We start from the raw sequence: 27,826 nt of genomic DNA, 5'->3' as shown, positions 1-27,826 counted from the left end.
CTGGGAGACCCTTATGTTTTGCGTATGCAATGTCGTGTTCCAAACACGCCTCCTTAAGCAGCGTAATCCCCTTATCACCATGAGCCAAAGGTTTTTGAAGCTTTGTACACAGGTCCACAGTGAATATACACCGCAATGTGCAGTACGATGGGAAGTCTAGCGAGAATCCCAGCACCTCTTCTAATGCGTCTCCTGTCACGCATGTTACGCTACTTTGCCGATTGTGCTCTATGCACCCCATTATATAGAAAATCATCAGCATCAATCCAGCTGTTTTGTGTTGCAGGAAAATCAGACCATTTATCTAATGCTCTATCCCCTCGATGTCTTATGACAAGCTCTTTGAGAAACACTTGTGGTTGTGAGCTCTTCTGTATTTCCTCAGTGTGAAAGCGTCTTGAAATTTCAGTGCCAATGGTCTCCTTTAAGATGTAAGTTCTCGGATTTGTTCTCTGCACTTTGGCAACTGTGAATATCTCATTAGACCGGTCTGGGAGGTATGACTTCTCAAACGCTGTCTTGTGTTTCGAGATACATACCAAATCATCCACATTAAATTTTTGTTTACTTATGTCCAGCATTTTAATACGATAGTATACCGTATCAATTAGTCCAATATCACAAACATCGATTGGTCTCATTTTTATTGTGCTATCTTTGGTTCGATTGTACTGTGCAATTATTTCTGAGAGGATATCTGTCCATTTTTATGTGCTGTGAAGATTAAAATGCTTCCACATTTGATCTTTTATTGTTCTGTTCGGATGCTCCACGATACTTGCCTTCAGATGGGTGAATGCTGAATAGTGATGTATTCCATATCACAGCATCACGGTCGTGAAATATTTATTGTAAAGCTCTCCAGTATGATCAGTTTGGAGGTTATCCGGGTATTGATTCGTCCCTGTCTGACATTTCTACCTATTTTTGTTTTAACGGGTAATGTCCAGACAAATTTGGAGTATGCATCAATAACCTTTAAACTATATCTGAATTCATTATTTTCATGTGGGTATATTACCTTATATCTACAAGATCAGCCTGCCATGTCACCCAAACCTTTAATCGTAACGTGCTTATGAGGGTATCTTTTGCGAGCTGCTTTGTGCAGTCCTCGAACTTCCGTCTCCGTACTCATTCTATCATACCTCTGTTTCTAAACTCTGAAATTATTGAGATAACCTCATTCGAATGAGCGGTATTGCCCACAGCAGCTGATGCTATGAACATGGGGTCGTCATAGTATATATGCTGAAGGGGCTGGCTGCTAACTCTTTTATTCTGAATGCCAGTACCACCAGCACTGCTATACTCACTGTCTAATAATAATGGTTTTATAGCGTCTCTGTATTTCGCACTGCATTGGTTTCCTGCTTTCCTGTCTGCTCCAGTCAATTGTAGTTCTTTACCATGCATCTCCAGATCTTTGAGCGAAAATTTTACTGTTTTTGAGGGTTTTAGGAAAATGAGGTTCAGTAGACCAGGTGTTCTTTGAAATGTCCCGTCCCCTATCTGTATTGTTTTTTCGTTTAGACTTACAGGATCCATGTCCAACACGTCTGGTTCTTGGCCACTGACACCGAATGTTTTGTCTATCCTAACGTGGCTGTGACGGTTAAAGACTCTGGCAATAGCATCGTCGTCGTCGTTGTGTACTTTCGCTGAGGGTTCATCGAGAGATTCACTAACTGATTTAAATGTTTCGTGCAGTGTCTGCTCTCGATCCAAATATCCTAACATCAGCAACCGTAACGTCTCTTGAACAGCCTTCTATGCAGTGATTACCTTATGCTTAGGTGACATCTTGTTATATACTAAGCAGACTGCTTCACAGGCTACGCCTTATATATATTCCGCTCAACCTTTACTGTTAGGTCATGTACATTATTTTCAATTCCATCAGTCTTTACAGCTAAGTCGTCTACTTTCTTTCTCAGATTGATGCTTGTGTACGTCTCTAGTTCCTTAACCATATCATCTAATTCGTTGATCAGTATCGGAAGGGTCTAGGCATACGTCTCTAGCTCCTTAACTTTACGTTCGAGAGACTGCAAATTTCGATTTATGTACAGATGCATTCTCTGTCTATGCACATCTATCCTGTCAGGCTGACAGCCTGACATATGTGTGAACTTATCCATAGTGTGATGTATACTAGCATACTCATCACTTGTTCCGTACTTATACGTATAGAAACTCGTGGAAGTTCCGTCTTTACCTACTGTCATTCAGTTTTTTTTTATTTATCAATAATAAGACATCTGCTCTCTTTGATCTTGGTTTTCCACAGCAACATCGTTAAATACAGGATTTGTGTTTGGTTTTACTTTTTCTGGCCGGGGGATTTGACTGCTTTGATTGAATGTCGCGTATATTACACCATCTACGGCCTGTAGTACCTCTTGCAGTAGCTGGTACTTAGGTTGAAACAGTGTTTTTGAAAATACACATACATGCTCATAGCAGACTCAATCCGGGTGTGTTATTAGAGTGACGTGAGAACATTTGTCTTGCTGCAGTTGGATGAATCTACAATTATCACTTGTATATTATCGGGTGGGAGTATCCCATTCTTCTTCTTCCAGTCTTTTTCTGCACCACGAGTGGACCAGTCACTTACAGCAAAGTCCGGATGATTCGCCCACGCAGCTGTGATACTGAATACATCAGGTTTTGGTGTGCAGTGGGCTTTTATAGAAAAATGAGCACATGCAACATTAATATATGTAGGCACTACAGCTCAATCATCTTACTGACTGAGCTGCGGCTGTGTTATAATGAGAAGGTTATGAAATAACACATGGGATTTGGATACATAAACTGCTTTATATCAACAACAAAAAACCACTGATTCATTACGGTATGTTGATAATTTTTGCTTTTGGACCGTCTAAGTTACAACTGGATGATGCGCAATTTTCGTGCCATATGCGTTTTACCTTTATTCTCTGCAAAGCATCTTCAGTGGCATGGAATATGTACATTTTTTACTATTTAGTTTGCATTTTCGGACAATGTATATGTAGGCTATAAATAGTTCTAGTTGTTGGCTTTTTATGGCGTGATAATATTTTAAATTCTACTTACAAGTTCCGTGGATGATTTTCTACATGTTGTGTTTTTGTTCCACTATTGGCGCTGTTCTTCTTCTTATAATTGCCATTTGGGTTTGTGTTTTCCACACTTCACAGCGTAGGAACTGAACAACTTGTTTCTATTGCAGACTGTCGGATGCCACTGCCAAAGACCGAATGTTACTGCCAACTTTTGAGTGCAGTTTTTGAGATATCTGCGATCTCTCTCTCTCTCTCTCTCTCTCTCTCTCTGTCTGTGTGTGTGTGTGTGTGTGTGTGTGTTATGTGTATGTGTGACTGGAAGGCGGGGAGAGAGACAGAGACACAGAGAGAGAGAGAGAAAGAGGGAACCATCGTGGCTGCATGTGCAAGACGGATGATTTTTATCTTATTTCTTTTATTAAGTGTAGGAAGTCTCCGCTTATTTATCACATGTTTGTTTTCAGCAGTTACTTTCTGGATGAGGAAGTCTTCTTGCATTTGTATAAGGTGTATCTGTCACTGTTGTCTATTCTCATTGTTTTCGCATCTTGTTCCATGTTTGTAGTATGGTGGTTATGGTGTTATAAGTGCTCTGCAGATGTGGAACGGTAGTTTGACACACTTCCAGCATCTGATGTGGTCTGTGTACCGTGTTTTAAAATCCCTGCATATTATGCCTATATACATTGCATCACAACTTTGACATTCAAGTTATATCTTCGTGATCCTTGGAATTTATCCCTCTTGGTTTTTGACTGGCGTAAGTTTGATTGGAGTGTTTGCACAATTTTATATGCTATTTGGAAACCATGTTTCTTCAGTATGTTTGTGACTCTGTGTGTTAATTTAAGTGTGTAAGACAGAGTGTACCATTGGCTTCTTTTCTGTGTGATATAGTCATTGATGGCGTGTGTGTGTGTGTGTGTGTGTGTGTGTGTGTGTGTGTGTGTGTGTTTTGAGTGTGTTTGTGAGTTTGCAGCTTGTGAGTTATCTTGTACTCTGGAAATGTGTTTTGTGTACGCTTTTATTTTTTGATTGAATCTGTGTAGTACATGGCTGTCATACCCATTGTTCCTAGCTGTTTGTATGATTGTATTCATTTATTCTTCGTAGTTTCTCTTGTTGAGTGACATCCTGTTTAATCTACAAAACACATGCCTTAGTACTGCAAAGTTCTAGTTGTGGGGATGATTAGATGTGGAATGTATCATTGTGTTTGTGGCTGTTGGTTTTCTGAAGATGTTAAATGTATATTTGTCATTTTCTTTTATTATTGTTATGCCAAGAAAATTTATTTGATTTTCTTTTTCTTTTTCAAGTATGAATTTTGTGTTCTGATGTGCCTAGTTGCTTTCAGAGTGGAGTTCACCTATTTTCTTCATTTATCTCATGTTGTTGTTGTTGTGGTCTGCAGTCCTGAGACTGGTTTGATGCAGCTCTCCATGCTACTCTATACTGTGCAAGCCTCTTCATCTCCCAGTACCTACTGCAGCCTACATCCTTCTGAATCTGCTTAGTGTATTCATCTCTTGATCTCCCTCTACGATTTTTACCCTCCACGCTGCCCTCCAATACTATATTGGTGATCCCTTGATGCCTCAGAACATGTCCTACCAACCGATCCCTTCTTCTGGTCAAGTTGTGCCACAAACTTCTCTTCTCCCCAATACTATTCAATACCTCCTCATTAGTTATGTGGTCTACCCATCTAATCTTCAGCATTCTTCTGTAGCACCACATTTCGAAAGCTTCTATTCTCTTCCTGTCCAAACTATTTACCGTCCATGTTTCACTTCCATACATGGCTACACTCCATACAAATACTTTCAGAAATGACTTCCTGACACTTAAATCTATACTCGATGTTAACAAATTTCTCTTCTTCAGAAACGCTTTCCTTGCCATTGCCAGTCTACATTTTATATCCTCTCTACTTCGACCATCATCAGTTATTTTGCTCCCCAAATAGCAAAACTCCTTTACTACTTTAAGTGTCTCATTTCCTAATCTAATTCCCTCAGCATCACCCGACTTAATTCGACTACATTCCATTATCCTCGTTTTGCTTTTGTTGATGTTCATCTTATATCCTCCTTTCAAGACACTGTCCATTCCATTCAACTGCTCTTCCAAGTCCTTTGCTGTCTCTGACAGAATTACAATGTCATCGGCGAACCTCAAAGTTTTTATTTCTTCTCCATGGATTTTAATACCTACTCCGAATTTTTCTTTTATTTCCTTTACTGCTTGCTCAATATACAGATTGAATAACATCGGGGAGAGACTAAAACCCTGTCTTACTCCCTTCTCAGCCACAGCTTCCCTTTCATGTTCCTCGACTCTTATAACTGCCATCTGGTTTCTGTACAAATTGCAAATAGCCTGCCGCTCCCTGTATTTTGCCCCAGCCACCTTTAGAGTTTGAAAGAGAGTATTTCAGTCAACATTGTCAAAAGCTTTCTCTAAGTCTACAAATGCTAGAAACGTAGGTTTGCCATTCCTTAACTTTCTTCTAAGATAAGTCGTAAGGTCAGTATTGCCTCACGTGTTCCAGTGTTTCTACGAAATCCAAACTGATCTTCCCCGAGGTCGGCTTCTACTAGTTTTTCCATTCGTCTGTAAAGAATTCGTGTTAGTATTTTGCAGCTGTGGCTTATTAAACTAATTGTTCGGTAATTTTCACATCTGTCAACACCTGCTTTCTTTGGGACTGGAATTATTATATTCTTCTTGAAGTCTGAGGGTATTTCGCCTGTTTCATACATCTTCCTCACCAGATGGTAGAGTTTTGTCAGGACTGGCTGTCCCAAGGCCGTCAGTAGTTCCAATGGAATGTTGTCTACTCCCGGGGCCTTGTTTCGACTCATGTCTTTCAGAGCTCTGTCAAACTCTTCACGCAGTATCGTATCTCCCATTTCATCTTCATCTACATCCTCTTCCATTTCCATAATATTGTTCTCAAGTAAATCGCCCCTGTATAGACCCTCTATATATTCCTTCCACCTTTCTGCTTTCCTTTCTTTGCTTAGGACTGGGTTTCCATCTGAGCTCTTGATATTCATACAAGTCGTTCTCTTATCTCCAAAGGTCTCTTTAATTTTCCTGTAGGCAGTACCTATCTTACCCCTAGTGAGATAAGTCTCTACATCCTTACATTTGTCCGCTAGCCATCCCTGCTTAGCCATTTTGCACTTCCTGTCGATCTCATTTTTTAGACGTTTGTATTCCTTTTTGTCTGCTTCATTTATTGCATTTTTATATTTTCTCCTTTCATCAATTAAATTCAATATTTCTTCTGTTACCCAAGGATTTCTACTAGTCCTCGTCTTTTTACCTACTTGATCCTCTGCTGCCTTCACTACTTCATCCCTCAAAGCTACCCATTCTTCTCCTACTCTATTTCTTTCCCCCATTCCTGTCAATTGTTCCCTTATGCTCTCCCTGAAACTCTGTACAACCTCTGGTTCTCTCAGTTTATCCAGGTCCCATCTCCTTAAATTCCCACCTTTTTGCAGTTTCTTCAGTTTTAATCTACAGGTCATAACCAATAGATTGTGGTCAGAGTCCACATCTCCCCCTGGAAATGTCTTAACATTTAAAAACCTGGTTCCTAAATCTCTGTCTTACCATTATATAATCTATCTGATACCTTTTAGTATCTCCAGGGTTCTTCCATGTATACAACCTTCTTTCATGGTTCTTAAACCAAGTGTTAGCTATGATTATGTTGTGCTCTGTGCAAAATTCTACCAGGCGGCTTCCTCTTTCATTTCTTAGCCCCAATCCATATTCACCTACTACGTTTCCTTCTCTCCCCTTTCCTACACTCGAATTCCAGTCACCCATGACTATTAAATTTTCGTCTCCTTTCACTATCAGAATAATTTCTTTTATTTCATCGTACATTTCTTCAATTTCTTCGTCATCTGCAGAGCTAGTTGGCATATAAACTTGTACTACTGTAGTAGGTGTGGGCTACGTATCTATCTTGGCCACAATAATGCGTTCACTATGCTGTTTGTAGTAGCTTACCCGCATTCCTATTTTCCTATTCATTATTAAACCTACTCCTGCATTACCCCTATTTCATTTTGTGTTTATAACCCTGTAGTCACCTGACCAGAAGTCTTGTTCCTCCTGCCACCTAACTTCACTGATTCCCACTATATCTAACTTTAACCTATCCATTTCCCTTTTTAAATTTTCTAACCTACCTGCCCGATTAAGGGATCTGACATTCCACGCTCCGATCCGTAGAACGCCAGTTTTCTTTCTCCTGATAACGACATCCTCTTGAGTAGTCCCCGCCCGGAGATCCGAATGGGGGACTAATTTACCTCCGGAATATTTTACCCAAGAGGACGCCATCATCATTTAATCATACAGTAAAGCTGCATGCCCTCGGGAAAAACATCTACCAGACAAATAAAGTCATCCACATATCGGTACGAATATACGATTTTAAATCTTAGTTGGTGGTTATCTTTTCAAATATCTGATTTTTACAAAAGTATTTGCTAATGTTCCTGATGTTGGGGGTCCCATGGGCAGTCCATCACTTGCAGATAATATCCATTCTCGAATTGCAAGTAGTTTTGTTTAGTTTGTCCGTCTGAGCATATTTATTATTTCTGTGATTGCTTATGTAGTAAGGCTGATGTGGGGTGTGAGATTTTGTTCTATTATTTCTATTGTTTCTGTGATATGAATAATTGTTTTCTACATCAAACGAAATCAGTGATGCTGTGTGCGGTACCTGTCTGTTCTGGATGTGTTTTATTAGGTCTTCTGTGTTTATCACTATGTTTGGCTATGTGATATGTTGGGGATTTCCAGAAGTTAATAAAGGCTCTGATTGGTATTTCGTCTTTGTGTATCTTTGATTGATTGTGGTGTATGAGTGCTTGGGGGTTTTTCTGTTATATAATGTTTCTGTTTATCAGTGAGTGCATATTCAAATTTTTTTCAGTGTTCGTTTCAGGTTTGCCTGAAATCGTGTCGTTGGGTCTGATTTCAGTTTTTGTATGGTGTTGGCGGTATTGTATTCTTTGGTTTTTGTGATCTATTGCTCTTTATCCGTAAGTACTGTTACATTTCCCTTGGCTGCTCTTGATATTACAATGTTGTTGTTTATTAGCTTGTTGTCATCCGCGGTACCCTCACAGGACAGTGGTATGTCGACGACATTGTCCACCCCACCTCTCCCCACAACCCCTTTGCTGTCGTTCATTGCGAGCCATCCTGGGCTTACATTTCACCAAGACAATGCCCACATGCAGACTGCGAAAGCTTCGACTGATTGTTTTCGTGCTTATCAGATTCTGCCTTGGCCAGCAAGGTCTCCGAATCTCTCCCCAACTGAGAATGTTTGGAGCGTTAGGGGCAGGGCCCACCAACAAGCTCGCGATTTTGACGATTTAAAGTGCCAACTGCACAGAATTTGGTACGATATCCCTCAGGACTTGCAACAACTCTGTCAGTTAGTGCCAAGCCGAATAACTGCTTGCATAAGGGCCAGAGGTGAACCAGTGCCTTATTGACTTTCTCAATTTGTGGAGCTTCTTCTCTCGAATAAATCGCCCAATTTTTCTGAAATGGTAATCATATGTTTGTCTGTCCATGTACGTCACACCTATTGATTTCAGACCATTCGGATAATTCTTTCGTGGTGTGTCGTTTTTTGTCTGAGCTTGAACAATAGGTTTTTTTCCTTCATCACTGCTTGGCAAACAAGCGTACTTTATTTGTACTGGAATAAAAATGCTGCGGAAGTGAAATATTACTGGAAGCCTCACGGTACTGTGAAGTTTCAGGGGACCTGACAGGACCTGGTAATGAGATAGACGAGCAGCGATGGCAGGCCACAAAGTCATATATAACAGCGTTCCTGAATAACGGGAAAAAAATGATGAAACTATTTTGCGTTCAGTTTCCTGTTTGAATTGTATCCTGGAGAAATTAAAACGTGCGGCCAAGACTTTTATTGCATTAACGTTGAATTGTCTTTGACTGAAAATACTTCACGTTATCCAGGCACTCAAGAGTTGCAATACATGTAGTTATTTACGGACGATACAAGTTTCTTGAGTTACAGTAGTTGTGACTTTTTGGTTTTCAGTCTAGTACTCGTTGAACTGATATCATTCTGCAATACTGATCATTGATAGAAGCTCTAAACCAAGAACAGAGTGCAAAGTGTCTTAATTGTTCATGTCGCGCCACCCTACATATTTTATTCGTATCATTTTGTCTAATAATACTATCCAGGTCTATTAACATAATTAATGGGTAACTGAGATGTTCTTTTCATAGTTAGTATTACCACTTGCAAAATTCATATGTAATTCCCCATGTTCACAAGGGTCCAGACAGGAACTGAATTAGCTATTCACTTCGATTTGTGAGAAGCTGTATTTTTCCGTCTATTCGCACAGCAGCCTAGCACAGAGAAATGGTGGAGGGATGTAAGCATTCGACTTCGCCACAGCCATGAACGTGAAGCCTTAAGTTGTCCTCAGGAATGGTGCAGCCTCTACTCGTGCACTTCCCCCGACTCGGGGGTGGCTATAGTAAAGTGAGGGGCGGCTTGAAAGCGATAGTGCAAAGATGCGATGCTTGCGTGAAGGACTATGAGCTTCAAAAGCGGCGGTTGGAATGTGCGAAGAGTGAGACTTTTTGTTTATTTTGTGTGCGGGCAAAGACAGAAGCTAACCGTCTTTCTAGATGGTTAGCTTATGCATTTGTCCCCACACAATATAAACAAAAAGTTTTGCTCTTGCTAGCCCTCTGTCGAAATCTTGCACTTACATTGAGGCGGTGGTCACAGTCTTATGAAAACTTGGCTAGAGATTGAACGGCGCTTGGAGTTATTACGCGGATTGGTGGACGACGTGGAGATTTTCCAATACTTGAGAGAGAGAGAGAGAGAGAGAGAGACAGAGACAGAGAAAGAAAGAGGGGTTAGAATTTCCTTTTAGACATTTTTCTTTCCATCACCATGAACAATGGTCTAGCTGGCATCATCGTGGGTTGCACAGGTAGAGCCGGCGCGCACGCAGGCGAGTACTAAAGAGATTCGGCCAGCAATGCTTTTCCGTAGAATAGTTCAGGGGGGCCGATATATTTGTCAATTTCGCGGAGTTAGCCGTTTTGGTAACTGATGACTGCACTTAGCTGTTTGATTTGCGGGATGCACTTTGCGTCTGTGAAGGGTGTTTGTTCTTCTGAGTTCACTTATCATTTGCAGTTTCTGATATGCTCTTTGCTTGATCACTGGCAATATTCATTACGCGAACCTAAAATTAGTGCCAAGATCGGAGTTAGACGCTACTATTCTCTACCTTTGCATTCATTGCTATCTTATTGAATTTTCCCACCTAAATGCTCGTTAAGAGAAATAGATAGCATATTTTATACGCATAAATTTTGATTTAATAGTTAGATACGTCCCTTAACTGAAATGTGCTGTCATGTGGTGGTTGACCTGTGTATTTCATAGATGACTCTTAACTTCTAAAGGTGTGAAATTTAGACTTAATGAGACGTTACCGGTTGACCGACTGTTTCATTAACTTTTAAAAGGAAATTCGCGTGATTGCATAGGGAGATTCACTTCGTCTTCCGATAAAGGGCACTTTAATTTTGCAGCTCAAGGGCATGCACAACTACAACTACCACGCCTGACAAGTGTGGTTTTGAAATAATTTAATTACGTCGTTTTGTGGTACAATACTTATTCCGTGGAATTGCTAGAATCTCTGTGTGTGTTGAACTTTAATCAGTTGCGAGCAGTCACGATCTTTTACTTGAAATCCAAGCAGTTCGAAGGGAGCGTTTCCATCAGGAGCATAATACAGTACTGGCCATTAAAACTGCTACACCACGAAGATGACGTGCTAGAGACGAGAAATTAACCGACAGGAAGAAGATGCTGTGATATGAAAATGATTAGATTTTCAGAGCATTCACACAAGGTTGGCGCCGGTGGCGACACCTACAACCTGCTGATATGAGGAAAGTTTCCAACCGATTTCTCATACACAAACAGCGGTTGACCGACGTAGCCTGGTGATACGTTGTTGTGATGCCTCGTGTAAGGAGGAGAAATGCGTACCATCACGTTTCCGAGTTTGATAAAGGCCGGATTGTAGCCTATCGCGAATTGCGGTTTATCGTATCGCGACACTGCTGCTGGCGTTGGTCGAGATCCAATGACTGTTAGCACAATATGGAATAGGTGGGTTCAGGAGGGTAATACGGAACGCCGTGCTGGATCCCAAAGGCCTCGTATCACTATATGTCGAGATGACAGGCATGTTATCAGCATGGCTGTAACGGATCGTGCAGCCACGTATCGATCCGTGAGTCAACAGATGGGGACGTTTGGAAGACAACAACCATCTGCACGAACAGTTCGACAACGTATCCAGCAGCATGGACTATCAGCTCGGAGACAATGGCTGCGGTTACCCTTGACGCTCCATCACAGACAGGAGCGCCTGCGATGGTGTACTCAACGACAAACCTGGGTGCACGAATGGCAAAACATCAGTTTTTTGAATGAATCCAGGTTCTGTTTACAGCATCACGATGGTCGCCTCCGTGTTTGGCGACATCGCGGTGAACGCACGTTGGAAGCGTGCATTCGTCATCGCCATACTGGAGTATCACCCGGCGTGATGGTATGGGGTGGCATTAGTTACACGTCTCGGTCACCTCTTGTTCGCATTGACGGCACTTTCAACAGTGGACGTTACATTTCAGATGTGTTACGACCCGTGGCTCTACACTTCCATTCGATCCCTGCGAAACCCTACATTTCAACAGGATAATGCACGACCGCATGTTGCAGGTCCTGTACGGGCCTTTCTGGATACAGAAAATGTTCGATTGCTGCCCTGGTCAGCACATTCTCCAGATCTCTCACCAACTGAAAACGTCTGGTCAATGGTGGCCAAGCAACTAGCTTGTCACAATACGCCAGTCACTACTGTTGATGAACTGTGGTATCGTGTTGAAGCTGCATGGGCAGCTGTACCTGCACACGCCATCCAAGCTCTGTTTGACTCAATGCCCAGGCGTACCAAGGCCGTTATTACGGCCAGAGGTGGTTGTTCTGGGTACAGATTTCTCAGGATCTATGCACCCAAATTGCGTGAAAATGTAATCACATGTCAGTTCTAGTATAATATATTTGTCCAATGAGTACCCGTTTATCATCTGCATTTCTTCTTGGTGTAGCAATTTTAATGTCCATTAGTGTAAATATTAACTGTTGCGCGTTATCAAAGGGTTTATTTTGGGCCCTTTCATTTGGCGCTGTACGTGGATGAGATTTTAGATTCTTTTCTCGTCCAGGTTCTGGAATGTGGGAGAGTGAACTGTCTTAACAGCCCCGGTCAAAACGTACACATCCAGACAGGCAAGCCGGAGCGCTGAGGTATTCTCAACGAACTTCAGATGCTTGTAACCTGTTGAACAGGGGTGTTGACGGATCAGGATGGCTCCGCAATGCTTTATGGTGGAGTAAGCTCCTAGACGCGTCGCAGCCGTCGGCAGAGCGGAAGGGAATATTGCTTGCTACCAGGTAGGTGTGTCCAATCCACGACTGTAGCAGTGCGGTGGAGACGCTGAGGTCCTCCCTAGAATCGTTTCAGCTGTTGCAGCCGGTCGCGGTTCTCCTGCCGCGGCTGGCGCCGCTGTTCTCTGGAAGCGGGAGACCTACGTGCGCGCACAGCCGACGCCGGCATTCCTGAGAGACGCCAGCAAAGCCGGCCGCCGTGCCCGCGTCTTCACGCAACGGTACCGCGGCGATCCGCCGGCTCGTCTGCCCGTGCACACACATTCCGGCAGTCTTCTTCCTCTCACACGCGCCCGCCGATAAGTGCTCAACTCACTCGCGACTCCGTGCTCGTTAGTGAAGAGACGTTTCCTCTTCACTGGGCTGGGAATTACTCTCACATTCGATAACAAGGAATTCCATGGGCAGACAACGCTGTCGGTAGGCTGGAATGCGCACGTCCTGTTATTCCATACTTCCCAATACTTGTGCTCCACGACCGTCAGAGCCCTTTTCACACGGTCGACTTCGTTGTGTCAGTTGACTACTCGAGACAGGTGCGTCTACTGCAGCTCCTCTGGCGTTTCATTCCTGTACTGGATCTCGTCAGTTTCGAGTGGGCATTTTCCTTTACAAGTCAGCACCAAAATTGTCGGTTAATAATTTTCCTTTGATGTGGAGCCACAGCCATATAAAATTTTTTGAAAGATATAGCCGCCATTTGATTGTATAACAGGTTTTAATCCACAATCTACAAACATAAAAAAAAAAAGTTTTGCATCACCGCGGTTCCCACAACTCCTGAAGATAGGCGTTGACTGTGGATATTGTATCACAGACACAGTCTCTTTGACTGTTCAGAGATGTCACTAAACCCAACCAAAGATGTAAACAACCACGCATGAGGAACGCCTATTAGATGGAGGGGGTCCGACAGCCGATCAGTTCCAGTCATTCCACCAGTAAGGAGGTAAACAGCTCGCGTTGTCTGTACTTCAGCCATGCCTAGACGGTCAGTACCGCAGTTCGATCGAGTCTGCATTGTTACTTTGTGCCACGAAGGGCTCTCAACAAGGGAAGTGTGCAGGCGTTTCGGAGTGAACCAAAGCGATGTTGTTCGGACATGGAGGAGATACAGAGAGAAAGGAACTGTCGATGACGTGCCTCGCTCAGACCGCCCAGAGGCTACTACTGCAGTGGATGACCGCTACCTACGGATTATGGCTCGGAGGAACCCTGACAGCAACGCCACCATGTTGAATAATGCTTTTCGTGTAGCCACAGGACTTCGTGTTACGACTAAAACTGTGCGCAATAGGCTGCATGATGCTTAATTTCACTCCCGACGTCCATGGCGAGGTCCATCTTTGCAACCACGAAACCATGCAGCGTGGTACAGATGGACCCAACAAAATGCCGAATAGACCGCTCAGGATTGGCATCACGTTCTCTTCAGCGATGAGTGTCGCATATGCCTTCAACCAGACAATGCAGTATGTAGTACTTTGTTGGTTTATGCCTTAGGCACACTGTCCAGCCAGTGCAGCAAGGTGGAGGTTCCCTGCTATTTTGAGGTGACATTATGTGGGGCCGACGTACGCCGCTGGTGGTCACGGAGGGCGCCGTAACGATTGTCCATCCTCGGACCGATAGTGCAACTATATCGGCAGCATATTGGCGAGGCATTCGTCTTCATGGGCGACAATTCGCGCCCCCGTCGTGCTCATCTTGTGAATGACTTCCTTCAGGATAACGACATCGCTCGACGAGAGTTGCCAGCATGTTCTCCAGACGTGAACCCTATTGAACATGCCTGGGATAGATTTAAAAGGGCTGTGTATGGACGACGTGACCCACCAACCACCCTGAGGGATCTACGCCGAGTCCCCATTGAGGAGTGGGACAATCTGGACCAACAGTACGTTGCTGAACTTTTGGACAGTATGCCATGACGACTACAGCCATGTACGTGCTACTCGACATTAGAAGTACCGGTGTGCACAGCAATCTGGACCACCACCTCTGACAGTCTCGCTCCATGGTGCTACAACTTTCAATGAGTGGTTTTCATGAGCAATAAAAAGTGTGGAAATGATGTTTATGTTGATCTCTATGCCAATTGTCTGTACAGGTTCCGAAACGCTCGGAACCGAGGTGATGCAAAACTTTTTGGTTAATTGTTCGCTTTCTTGAGAACGGAAAGAGTAGGAAAATGTCAACCAAATTTTTCCCCAGAACATACACATTTATTTGCTAGAGAAAATGTATAGTTGTAAACACATCACATAATATGCAGTATCTGGTACGTTGTTGGTTTATACTTTGTATCTTCCTGTCTTGCCAAACAACAACGAAAGTCATTTTTCTCGTCCAAGAGCTGTAGCTACTTCACTGTTGAAATAATTTTCAGTAAAACAAGTTTATCTATTTACGTTCTTATTTATGCACAGTGTTGATTTTTTTCTGTGCAAAACTGAAATGCCATCTACTTTCTGATACTGCGTTTCTCTTCTAGGAGAACAGTGGCAGGAAAAAATACCATGAAAGGAAACAAGATAATGAATATTAAGAGGACACGAAAACGAAAACTCCATTTCTATAATAGGAGTGAGCTCGACCAGAATAAGTTATAGCTTCTTATGTTACCAGACGCCAACATAATCTCTTGTCTCTGCGCACGCGCAACATGCAGCGTACTCAATTTGAACAGCACACTCGGTACAATCTACAGATCATTGGGGCCACAGACACATTCGCGTCGTGGTTGGTTGCTGATTTACACTCAGGCACGAAAGGTGCACGCACTTCGAGTAGTCGATGTTGACCCGAAAGTCGCTCACGTAAAACGGGCTTAACGGGCGACGCGCTGACGTGCTACGGACGAAGGTCAGGATGACTGGCTTCCCCCACCGCGGTCACCCACTCCATAATGTTATTATTTATTTTTTTGTTTTCTCGCCCTCCAGGGGTGAGGGTTCGTTGGCAGAGATACAGAAACCTTCCTCTCGTCCTCCTTCGGACCTTCCAAGAGTTCTGCTTGCTGCCACAGCCAGAAGTCACTCACTCTTAGCAACATGCACCGAACAGATCAATTACGCGACACACTGCTCGGTGGGTTTAACCGGAAACATTCGTTGGCGAACGCGGATAAGTCTAAGAAAGGATCACTAGTCGCGCTTTAATGCATCAAACGTGATTAAACCAACTTTTCTTTTTAAGTCATCAGGATTCTGACTGATTTGATGCAGCCTTTCACAAATTCCTCTCGTGTGCCAACCTTTTCATCTCAGAATAGCAACTGAAAGCTACATCCTCAACTATTTGGTGAATGTATTCCAATCTCTGTCTTCCTTTATAGTTTTTACCCTCTACAGCTCCCGCTGGTATCACTGAAGTTATTTTCTGATGTCTTAACAGATGTCCTACCATCCCGTCCCTTCTTGCCAAGAGTTTGCATATATTTCTTCCCTCACAGATTCTGCGGAGAACTACCTCATTCCTTAACTTATCAGTCAACCTAATTTTCAACATTCTTCTGTAACACGACATCTCAAATGCTTCTATTGTCTTCCGTTCTGGTTTTCGTACAGTCCATTTTTCACTTCCATACCGTGCTGTGCTCCAGCGTGCATTCTCCAAAATTCCTTCCTCGAATTAAGGAGTACGTTTGATACTAGTAGACGTCTCATGGTCAAGAACTCCCTTTTTGTGACTGCTCGTCCGCTTTTGCTCTGTCCATCACGGGTTATTTTTGCTGCCTAGTTAGCACAAGCCCTTAACTTCGTCTACTTCGTGATCCCCAATTCTGTTGTTAAGTTTCTTGCTCTTCTCATTTCTGATACTTCTCATTACAACCACGCAATCAGAAAATAAAAGCCTTGTAACTATCTAACCACTCTCAGGAAACGTTCTAAGATCTAGCCATTGTGCAGGAATATGTTGTCCATTAACAGTACAAACGATGCCTCCGGCTACCCAAAATTAACTCATGCCAATAATCACCACAGCAACAACACAGGAATACGCTTAAAGTAAATAGATAAAAAGTCTTAAAAATATCACTCTCAAGATGCAATGGCAACAAATATAATTGATTGGCTTCTCAGTCTTGAATGTGTTTGATGTTTTCCTTTGTTCAACAGCCATATATATTTCTCCTCTACCGTTTTAAAGGACATTTTAATTTTAGTGAGTACACGTGACTTGAGTTCGCTAGCTCCTGATTGACGCAACATGTTTTACTTGATGTAACATCAAGTACTTCTGAATAACATACTCGTAGTAGTATCGAAACCTAGATCAAGTTTAAATAAAATTCCGGCAACTGGTTGGTTGTTTACTTCATTATCAGTGACTGGATTCTATTAAACAACGGTAAGTCCGTCCCATTCAATAAAACGTCACCGTTCAGCTAGCTACAGGCTCTGCGAGATGAAGTCCTCCCAGTAAGGTAGCGTAAGACCGTCGTATTAAACAGAGATTATGTTGAAAAGTAGGGTTCCGTAGTCAAAAGATTGTGAAATATTGTGTATTGGAATCCGGAATAAAATCAACCTGCCTGCAGAGAGAAAATGTGTTGCATTACACACTGAACATTCCTCGTAGATAGTACCTAAGCAGAAATCCATGCTGGTTCACGGGAACGTACTTCTAATTTTGTAGTCTTTCATTACTGGAAAAATAACTTAGGGTATCACTTAGGATCACCAACTACTGACACACTTTAGAACTCTACCCCCTTCTCCACCCCTCCATGCTGTCTTCCAACCCCTCCAAGAAATAATTTAATGTTTGCTCCTTCCAACTAATAAGGATCGCAATGCAGCCATTTTCATTCACTAGTTTCTGTTCCCGCTTTTACTGCTTCTGGTGGGAATTATTTCCTACCAGCACTCCTCGAAGTTTCTCTGGAACGAATACTGGAAAACACCGGCTGTCATTGTTAAATCACTCGGGCCTGAGCCAATTTTCTGTGCTTAGAACAGTATCTGTTAAGAAGGATTGGAACTGACCGGCGTATAAATTCAAGATTGAGGGAAACTTCCTTTCCACAGATACCGAGCATGTCATAGACAACAGCTGCGGACAGAACACAAAAGTGTGACCAGATGATGATTAACTGCAAAAAAACATTTTGCTCTTCAGTCACAATTATTTTTAAATCGGCAAATTTCACTCTGGCAGTATTTTAAAAGAAATGTGATGAAATCGGTACAAAATGTTACTCCATTAAACTGGCAGACAGACCAATAATTAGTAAGCGCCAAACTACAAGTGCAGTTGTTCTCTAAGAGAAATAGGAGCAACATGGTCGGTGTTCAGAAGTTGAAGGATACAAAGTTCTCACACCAGTATAATATGAGAGTGCGTTACAAAGTCCTGGAACCAAACCACAGTAATGAAAGAAGTGTTAATGATCATTGGTAACATATAAAGACAATCGTAACTGAAACAGCACAAGAAATTTCAGAAGAAACAACGTGAATAACCAAGAAGCAATGGTTTAGTGATAAATGTAAACAAACTGTGAAGGAAGAGAGCTGGGGAAACACTTATGTTGAATAGAAATTTATAGATAAAAAGAGAAACAACAGGATTCTGAGGTGAGAGAGAAGAAAATCCGTCATGAAAATGATTAGTGAACAACAGAGGGAAAATACAGTAACTGACAGCAGAAAAATGTTTCAGATGATGAAACATGTGACGAACGCTCAAAGAAATGAGGCATCAGTTATTAATGACAACGATGGATATATGCTAATGGACAAGAAAAGAATTTTGGACAGGTGAAGGGAATATTTTGAGGATTGCTTAATGCTGAAGCACACTGGCGTTAACATGATGCCCAGAAATAACATAATATAAAGTACTAGTATTCGCAAAGAACTGCAGTTGTTTGTATGACCATGAGCTTTACATTTAAAAACAACAATAATGAAACTTCAAGCGAACTGCTGACTTCTTTTCGTTCTTGCGCTAACATGATATGGAATATTAGTAAATTATTGCACTATACGCAGACAGTTGTACACAAATGCCGTCCCAGTGGTGCATGAGTTGGGACAGGAATGACATCTGGCAGCCTTCTAACATTAACAGTGCCAAAACCCATAACAACCAAGTTGACCCTGCGTAGGTACTGGATAAAAGCCAAAGAAGGAGAAAAGAAAGTACTTACTCATAAATTGACTGTAATATATGTTAATTTAAGAAAAGAAATAAGTCACGAGATCGTTTGAAAATTGTATTATAGTAATTTATTTACTTATTTTATTTTTGGGCATCCATGTTAACGCCAGTTTTAATTAAAGTAGTTCCACATAAATCGATTTTACTAAATGCATTCAAGGACAAATAATGCTTCTGAGCAAAATACGCTTATGCTATACCTTCGTATGAAGATCTTGTAATAAGCAACAGCTGTACAACACATGGTGGATTCTGCCGAAATTTCGTAACTACAGTGTATATACATATATAACCTGTGAAAAGTGAGTGATGTTACTCACTGTCCATAACAATGGAAGCTACTAGATGGGTAATAACAAAACAACCGCCCATAACGTCACAATAAGTAAATAAGTGCATAATTCGTTTTTGGATCCAAATCGCTATATAAATAGTATTCATCTATGATCCCCCTTCTCGTCACAAAGCCAGCATCCAGCATTACGTTTTGAATTAGTTACGTAATCTTCTGTGAACCATCTGAAGATGAGCGTGAAAACGTTCGAAAACCTGATCATAGAATAAATAACTATTTCAAAAAGTGACTTGTTGCTCTTTGCTGTATTTATCTACAACCCTTAAGTTTTTGTTTTTTTCGTGTCCCTTGCAATATTTGGAGGACTGCATCGGCCGTGAAATTGTAGTGTGTAAAAAAAAGTCATTTTTGTTGCAAAAAAAAGTATTATGTGGATCGTAACCGGTTGTAAATTCGAGCTTGTCCATCAGCTGACCTAATTTGTAATAGAATCTGTCAATTTATATCTTGTTGAAACATGCTGCTCGCTGCAAAGTAGTGGTTTCAACCGTTCTCAGCCTTAAGTCTTCAGGTCTTTTCATAAAATCATAGTAAAAGTCTTTGTACATTTTAATTTTTGTCTTATTTAAACGATGCTTTATTTTCATTTGCACTGCATATTTGAATACCATATGTAAGAACTTTGTAAGAACTCATCTTTACTCAAAGGAATATGGTGGATACCTGAATTGTTAACATGATCACACAATACTTTTTCCTGTTCAGCAATGAATATACACGTGAACAATTGTTTAATACCAAAGACAGGTTTCACGGCCATCTGTATCTTTTCCTGTAATGTTTTATATTTGTATATTTCACCAGTGTATGTTTGTGTGTGTGTGTGTGTGTGTGTGTGTTTTTTTTGTGTGTGTGTAGTGAGTGAAGTGTTACGAAACAATGTGTGGATAGTGTGTGCAGTGACTAATAGTGAAATATGAGTGAACAGTGTGGCATTACATTATTTAATAAGTTATTTGTAAAAAAAGTATTGTATACCAGGAGTAAATCTAATGTTTTTCTCGAACTAGAAGTCTGTAAATACATGCGTATACGAATTTGCTTTTTTTAAATTGATCTAAATTTGTAAATAGTTTGACATGTCCTATATCCTTGTAAAAAGAGATCTACGGATGAATAAAGCTACTACTACTACTACTACTACTACTATAACTAACCTAATGTACTTCTTGGACATAAATATTTTTCACTCGTTTCTGCAATTGTCATTTCAAGACTTGTATCTGCAGCTTTCTCCATATTATTTTCATCTCATATAGGTTCCGACTTCGACATCTTTGCCTCTTGTGGAAAAGAACATAAAACTCAAGATTTTATGGTATCTGTTTGCCCTGTAAAATTCGAAATTATCGCTCTGGTGATTTCCCATAGTTAGTATATGGGCTACTCATTGTCACAGCCTACAATGTAGAGAATAAAATTAACTATATTCTTTTGCTACCACCTTGATCCCGCATTGTGCGCAGGGTCGACAGGGTGAAGTACGGGTTTGGCATGGTTAAGTTTAAGGGGTGGCCGGATGCCCTTCCTGCCGCCACCTCATACCCCCTGGGACAGAAGTAGTGTACCCCAGCTGTCTGTGTCTAGTGTAAATCGTGAAGTAGTGTGAATGAGTTGCAAATGTCTGCGAGTCGTGTAACTGAGGCGGGACGTGGAGACCAGCCCAGTATTCACCTAGTAGGATGTGGAAAACCGCCTAAAAATCACATCCAGGCTGGCCGTCGTCGTTAATCCACCAGGTGGATTCGATCTGGGGCCGGCGCGCCTACCCGAGTCCAGGAAGAAGGGCGTTAGCGCTCTTTTTTTTTCCTTTGATCTCATTTTGTTCGCTTTTGTTCGTTGCGTCTGCTCGGGGCGGACGTCGTAAGACATCCATTGAAGTTCGTTGTTGATCGATTAACTCAGTTTTTTTTTTTTTTTTTTTTTTTTTTTTTTTTTTTTTTTTTTTTACGGAGGGCACGTAACCCTCTGACCGAACACCCTGAGTTACCGTGCCGGCATCGCTCTCGGCTATCCTGGTGGGTAATAACATTAACTGTATCCCAAGATATAATAACAATTTCTTGCACTCAAATCACAACACTTTAGTGTTCGATTCGTGCACCGAAATAGTCACAGATTACTTTTTTGCCACTGTGCAAGACACCGTTGTTTCGGTTCAAAGAAATTGTCAGTGGTCTTCTTGTTGCTCCATAGTTCACACTGCAGTGCCGCGACTGGTGCTGTCAAATTTCCCTAGAGTTTAGAAACTGCTCTTTCCGATACAGTTGCTATGTGATACTACCTGACGTTATGAGATGAACATCAACAAATTAAAAGAAAGGTAGTTGAATGTGGTTGAATTAGATAAGGCTACGCTGAGGGAATTAGCTTAGGAAATGAGAAACTGAAAATAGTAGATGAGTTTTACTGCTTGGACAGCTAAATAAATAATGGTATGCGAAATAGACAAGATGTAAACTTGCGACTGGCAATAGCAAGAAACGCATTTCTGGAAAAACAAAGCCTTCACAAAAAAGTTCCCTAGTACGTGAGCACAATTTTGTGTATTGGCATTTATCAGCTCTATTAACATTGCTGAATGTTATCGTAGCAATTTTTTATGTTTATTGCATTCCTACTAATAGGAAGCTTCGCGTTATCTTGCTGCAGTCCGTAGGTGACAGGAAGAGATTGATACCGAGCACCAAAAGCACAAAGCACAAACCTTGTGTTCAAGTAAGGAGTACTCGATACATATTTGCATGTAAATGTACCTCTACATTGGAATTTACTTCGTATGTACAGCATGCAGCTGTATTACATCACTTATTTCTACTGGTTTTAACTATCACTTCGTCATTTAGATGTTCAGTGGTTCAAAATGTTCAAATGTGTGTGAAATCTAATGGGACTTAACTGCTAAGGTCATCAGTCCCTAAGCTTACACACTACTTAACCTAAATTACCCTGAGGACAAACACGCATACACCCATGCCCGAGGGAGGACTCGAACCTCCGCCGGGACCAGCCGCACGGTACATGACTGTTCAGTGGTCTTGAGGCGTTCACTGAACAACAACAAAATGAAATACATTACTGGATGTTTATCATTAAGCTACAGAAAGTGCGTATCCACTGAAATACGCAGCGGATATACATTCTGATGGACACTTATATTCCGACAAGACAAATAAGTTCGAAAGTACCACAAATAAAGACAATATCTTCCTTTCACAAACGCCTTACTTGAATGTTAATAGACCAAAATTGTTCCGGTAGCTGATAACCACCAGGAGGTATCGACCAAAATTCGTCAAGCTTCTCCATTTACGATAACAATTCTCTTTGAGGTCATTTTAAACGCTATATTCATATTTATTTGTCATTCTATATGATAACAATTTGTAGGTTTGGTCGTTGAATGGCAAAGTCATCAGTGCCGTGTAATGTAATAACCATTGCTCACTGAGTATTAGACACAAAAAAGAAATGTGAGCAACGTCACGTCGTTTTACGTAAGGTATGGCTTACTTATAGGACAGGGTCGTGCTGTTTGGCGACTTCCCACACTCTCAGCATCCAGTTCACTTCCCACTGGCTGCTTGAACGCAAACTGGTGAGATCGTAAAGACGGGAGACGGCATTGGATAGTAAACTACGCGCTCGTTAATTCTACGTAGCCCTCTTTATTACTCGTTCCTCCTACAACGTGCAAAGGAAATGGCAACCTGATGAGGCGTGCAGTCGCTACTGACCAGGAGACGCTTTGTTAAAAGTTTATTGCGACTGGATGTATGAATATCTGCCGTTACTTACAGAATATAAACGCATTTTCTCTGTCTTGCTTAGAGCTTATATGGTAGGACTGCGCTCTTGCAAAACGTGCGTCATGCTGAATGAGCATGATTCATTTCTTCACTCCTATATAAAATCGCTAATCGGGTCTACGGCTTCCGTCCAGCCACTCGTTGGCCAATCTGGTGTGGAAGTTGAAGGCAGTAAACCGAAAGCCGAAGTTTGAAACTTCGCGTTAAAGAAACATACCGTCGTTTGAGCATCGAAAAGACTCCCGGTTGGACGACATAGTAATAAGCATCCCTAGTATAGAGAAACAATGGAAATAGTTGAAAACAAATAAGTTGCAAGTCCGAATGGAACCCTATACATAGCGTACTCAATGGCATTGGTCCCTTACTTAGCTTACCTTTATTGCGAATTTTTCGCGACGTCCCAAGCGACTGGAAAAATGCCAAGAAACTCCTGTACAGAAGGAGGGGAAAAGAAAGGACCCGCAAAAGTATAGGCCAATATCCTTAACATTGGCTTGCTGCACACTCTTTGAACACATTACCGGTTCAAATATAACAAATATTCTTGAGACTGAGAACTTTATATCCACGAATCAGCACGATTTTAGGAAGCATCACTCGTACGAAATTCAGTTTGCCGTTTTCTCATATGACATACTGCGAACTATGGACGGAGAGCAACAAGCAGATTCCATATTCCAAGATCTCTGGAAAGCATTTGACACAGTGCCCCATCGCAGACTGTTGACGAAGGTGCGAGTATATGGAACAGTTCCCATATATGTGAGTGGCTCTAAGAATTTTTAAGTAATATTGTGGAACCAAGTATGTCGTCTTCGACGGCGAGTGTCCATCAGAGAGAAGGGTATCGTCAGGAGTGCCCCAGGGAAGTGTAACAGGACAACTACAATTTCGTATACAGGGTGTTACAAAAAGGTACGGCCCAACTTCCAGGAAACATTCCTCACACACAAAGAAAGAAAATATGTTATGTGGACATGTGTCCGGAAACGCTTAATTTCCACGTTAGAGCTCATTTTAGTTTCGTCAGTATGCACTGTACTTCCTCAATTCACCGCCAGTTGGCCCAATTGAAGGAAGGTAATGTTGACTTCGGTGCTTGTTTTGACATGCGACTCATTGCTCTACAGTACTAGCATCAAGCACATCAATAGGTTGCATCAATAGGTTAGTGTTCATCACGAACGTGGTTTTGCAGTCAGTGCAATGTTTACAAATCCGGAGTTGGCAGATGCCCATTTGATGTATGGATTAGCACGGGGCAATAGCCGTGGTGCAGTACGTTTCTATCGAGACAGATTTCCAGAACGAAGGTGTCCCGACAGGAAGACGTTCGAAGCAATTGATCGGCGTCTTAGGGAGCACGGAACATTCCAACCCATGTCTCACGACTGGGGAAGACGTAGAACGACGAGGACACCTGCAATGGACGAGGCAATTCTTCGTGCAGTTGACGATAACCCTAATGTCAGCGTCACAGAAGTTGCTGCTGTACAAGGTAACGTTGACCACGTCACTGTATGGAGAGTGCTACGGGAGAACCAGTTGTTTCTGTACCATGTAAAGCGTGTGCAGGCACTATCAGCAGCTGATTGGTCTCCACGGGTACACTTCTGCGAATGTTCTCTTTACGGATGATGCTTCATTCCAACGTGATCAAATTGTAAATTTTCACAATCAACATGTGTGGGCTGACGAGAATCCGCACGCAGTTGTGCAATCACGTCATCAACACATATTTTCTGTGAACGTTTGGGCAGGCATTGTTGGTGATGTTTTGGTTGTGCCCCATGTTCTTCCACCTACGCTCAATGGATTTCATACCTGAGCTGCTAGAACATGTGCCTTTACAAGTACGACACAACATGTGGTTCATGCACGATGGAGCCCCTGCACATTTCAGTCGAAGTGTTCGTACGCTTCCCAACAACAGGTTCGGTGACCGATGGACAGGTAGAGGCGGACCAATTCCATGGCCTCCACGCTCTCCTGACCTCAACCCTCTTGACTTTCATTTATGGGGGCATTAGAAAGCTCTTGTCTACACAACCCCGGTACCAAATGTAGAGACTCTTCGTGGTCGTATTGTGGACGGCTGTGATACAATACGCCATTCTCCAGGTTTGCATCAGCGCATCAGGGATTCCATGCGACGGAGGGTGGATGCATGTATCCTCGCTAACGGAGGACGTTTTTAACATTTCCTGTAACAAAGTGTTTGAAGTCACGCTGGTACGTACTGTTGCCGTGTGTTTCCATTCGATGATTAATGTGATTTGAAGAGAAGTAATAAAATGAGCTCTAACATGGAAAGCAAGCGTTTCTGGACACATGTCCACATAACATATTTTGTTTCTTTGTGTGTGAGGAATGTTTCCTCAAAGTTTGGCCGTACCTTTTTGTAACACCCTGTATACGAAATTGTAGTTGTCCTGTTACACTTCCCTGGGGCACTCCTGACGATACACTTCTCTCTGATGGACACTCGCCGTCGAAGACGACGTACTTGGTTCCACAATATTACTTAAAAATTCTTCGAGCCACTCACATATCTGGGAACCTGTTCCATATGCTCGCACCTTCGTTAACAGTCTGCGATGGGGCAATGTGTCAAATGCTTTCCAGAGTTCTTGGAATATGGAATCTGCTTGTTGCTCTCCGTCCATAGTTCGCAGTATGTCATATGAGAAAACGGCAAACTGAATTTCGTACGAGTGATGCTTCCTAAAATCGTGCTGATTCGTGGATATAAGCTTCTCAGTCTCAAGAATATTTGTTATATTTGAACAGGTAATGTGTTCAAAGAGTCTGCAGCAAGCCAGTGTTAAGGATATTGGCCTATACTTTTGTGGGTCCTTTCTTTTCCCCTCCTTCTGTACAGGAGTCCCTTGGCATTTTTCCAGTTGCTTGGGACGACGCGAAAAATTCGCAATAAAGGGAAGCTCAGTAAGGGACCCGTGCCATTGAGAACGCTATGTAGAACCGAAACAGGGTTCCATCAAGACTTGGCAACTTATTTGTTTTCAACTATTTCCATTGTTTCTCTATACCAGGGATGCTTATTACTATGTCGCCCAATCGGGAGTCTTTTCGATGCTCAAACGACGGTATGTTTCTTTAACGCGAACTTTAAAACTTCGGTTTTCGGTTTACTGTCTTCAACTTCCACACCAGATTGGCCAACGAGTGGCTGGACGGAAGCCGTAGACCCGATTAGCGATTTTATACAGGGTGTTACAAAAAGGTACGTCCAAACTTTCAGGAAACATTCCTCACACACAAATAAAGAAAAGATGTTATGTGGACATGTGTCCGGAAACGCTTAATTTCCACGTTAGAGCTCATTTTAGTTTCGTCAGTATGCACTGTACTTCCTCAATTCACCGCCAGTTGGCCCAATTGAAGGAAGGTAATGTTGACTTCGGTGCTTGTGTTGACATGTGACTCATTGCTTTACAGTACTAGCATCAAGCACATCAGTACGTAGCATCAACAGGTTAGTGTTCATCACGAACGTGGTTTTGCAGTCAGTGCAATGTTTACAAATGCGGAGTTGGCAGATGCCCATTTGATGTATGGATTAGCACGGGGCAATAGCCGTGGCGCGGTACGTTTCTATCGAGACAGATTTTCAGAACGAAGGTGTCCCGACAGGAAGACGTTCGAAGCAATTGGTCGGCGTCTTAGGGAGCACGGAACATTCCAACCCATGTCTCACGACTGGGGAAGACGTAGAACGACGAGGACACCTGCAATGGACGAGGCAATTCTTCGTGCAGTTGACGATAACCCTAATGTCAGCGTCACAGAAGTTGCTGCTGTACAAGGTAACGTTGACCACGTCACTGTATGGAGAGTGCTACGGGAGAACCAGTTGTTTCCGTACCATTTAGCGTGCGCAGGCACTATCAGCAGCTGACTGGCCTCCACGGGTACACTTCTACGAATGTTTCATCCAACAATGTGTCAGTCCTCATTTCAGTGCAAATGTTCTCATTACGGATGAGGCTTCATTCCAACTCAGCAGCTGACTGGCCTCCACGGGTACACTTCTACGAATGGTTCATCCAACAATGTGTCAGTCCTCATTTCAGTGCAAATGTTCTCTTTACGGATGAGGCTTCATTCCAACGTGATGAAAGTGTAAATTTTCACAATCAACATGTGTGGGCTGACGAGATTCCGCACGCAATTGTGCAATCACGTCATCAACACATATTTTCTGTGAACGTTTGGGCAGGCATTGTTGGTGATGTTTTGGTCGGGCCCCATGATCTTCCACCTACGCTCAATGGATTTCATACCTGTGCTGCTAGAACATGTGCCTTTACAAGTACGACACAACATGTGGTTCATGCACGATGGAGCTCCTGCACATTTCAGTCGAAGTGTTCGTACGCTTCTCAACTACAGATTCGGTGACCGATGGATAGGCAGAGGCGGACCAATTCCCTGGCCTCCACGCTCTCCTGACCTCAACCCTCTTGACTTTCGTTTATAGGGGCATTAGAAAGCTCTTGTCTACGCAACCCCGGTACCAAATGTAGAGACTCTTCGTGCTCGTATTGTGGACGGCTGTGACACAATACGCCATTCTCCAGGGTTGCATGAGCGCATCACGGATTCCATGCGACGGAGGGTGGATGCATGTATCCTCGCTAACGGAGGACATTTTGAACATTTCCTGTAACAAAGTGTTTGAAGTCACGCTGGTACGTTCTGTTGCCGTGTGTTTCCATTCGATGATTCATGTGATTTGAAGAGAAGTAATAAAATGAGCTCTAACATGGAAAGCAAGCGTTTCCGGACATATGTCCACATAACATACAGGGTGATTCAAAAAGAATACCACAAC

The sequence above is a fragment of the Schistocerca americana genome, chromosome 4 (assembly GCF_021461395.2).
Source record: "Schistocerca americana isolate TAMUIC-IGC-003095 chromosome 4, iqSchAmer2.1, whole genome shotgun sequence".
In the NCBI taxonomy this organism is placed as follows: domain Eukaryota; kingdom Metazoa; phylum Arthropoda; class Insecta; order Orthoptera; family Acrididae; genus Schistocerca; species Schistocerca americana.
This window is presented reverse-complemented; position numbering follows the sequence as displayed.